At 42.2% G+C, this 1,275-nt stretch overlaps 1 non-coding gene across 1 annotated transcript; it reads left to right on the plus strand.

Moving 5' to 3' along the window:
* Nucleotides 1-526: 526 nt before the first annotated feature.
* On the plus strand, nucleotides 527-634 carry LOC144715939 (small nucleolar RNA R71). Its single transcript, XR_013584769.1, has one exon. It is a non-coding gene; the product is annotated as a small nucleolar RNA R71 (small nucleolar RNA).
* Nucleotides 635-1,275: the final 641 nt, after the last annotated feature.

Below are 1,275 nucleotides of genomic sequence, written 5' to 3' on the forward strand. Positions count from 1 at the left end.
TGAAACTGTTGTTGGGGTGGTCGATTGTTATTGTTCCATCCCTGTCCTCCTAAGTTTCCTCTAGCGGCCCATTGACCATTGTTCCCTTCCTGCCTGCCTATAGCATTCACTTCTGAAATCATAGGGCATTCCGCTCCAGTGTGGCTATCACTTGAGCACATTTCTCATCGACTTATTTGGTTGTGTGCTCCTCCACTATTCTGCCCCTGCCATAATGAGATCATTTTTTCATTCATCTTTCCCATGGCCTTTCCCATCATGACACCTATCTGTTTTTCAATTCGATCCATAGTAATCTGGGGTTCAACCCCCCTAACATCCAACAATCCACCTTTTCGAGGAGTAACCCTAACATGATCGGAGGCATCTTGGTGATAGGCTAAATTGTCGGACATCTTTTGTAGGAGTGCCATGGCTTCATCTTCATACATATCTGCTATCGCTCCTCCGCTTGAAATATCAATTCTTCCTTTTTCGACATCATTCAAGCCTTCATTAAAAAATTTGCACTAGCTCCCATTTTTGAATGCCATGGTGGGGGCATTTCCTAATGAGCCCCATCAATCTCTCCCATGCTTCGCTAAAGGTATCATTTCCCTGCTGAAAATTTCTAATCTCCCTTCTGAAAGAGTTTGTCCTCGCCACTGTATAATATCTCTTTAGAAAGCTTTTCTCCATATCATTCCAAGATTCGAAATTTTTCCCTAATGTTCTAAACCAATCCTTGGCTCTATCCTTCAGGGCATGAGGGAATAGTTTCATTCTCACAGCTTCCTTTGAAATTCTGGGATAAGTGCAACTATCACAGGCTTCGTAAAATTTTTCTAAGAAGTCATAGGGCTCTTCGTTTGCCTTCCCTAAAAAGGATGGTAATAACTGAAATTGGTGTGGATCAATTCTCAACATCACATCTTCTCCAATAGGGGCAGATACCCTGGTCAAGATGGGGGTTTCAGCTGGCGTGTAATACTCTCTGATCCTCCTACGTCCATCGTTAACTTCCTCAGGATTTCCTGTTCCATTGCCTATTGGGTCCATTGGTAAGGTTCTAATCAACGTCTCCTCTACGAATGAAGGTTCGGTGAAATATGATTCGGGTGTGGCAGAGTCTACTACAGGGGAATTTCTGTCACTGCTCCCTGATTCAAATCCAGACCTAAGCTTCATACAAAACCACTAATTCAAACACAACACCCGTTAGTCGTTAGCCACCAAATCACTTTTTAATTTAAAAATGATAACAAGGATAATTATCAAAAATTTGAGCAACACTTG

The sequence above is a fragment of the Wolffia australiana genome, chromosome 19, assembly GCF_029677425.1.
Source record: "Wolffia australiana isolate 7733 chromosome 19, ASM2967742v1".
In the NCBI taxonomy this organism is placed as follows: Eukaryota; Viridiplantae; Streptophyta; class Magnoliopsida; order Alismatales; family Araceae; genus Wolffia; species Wolffia australiana.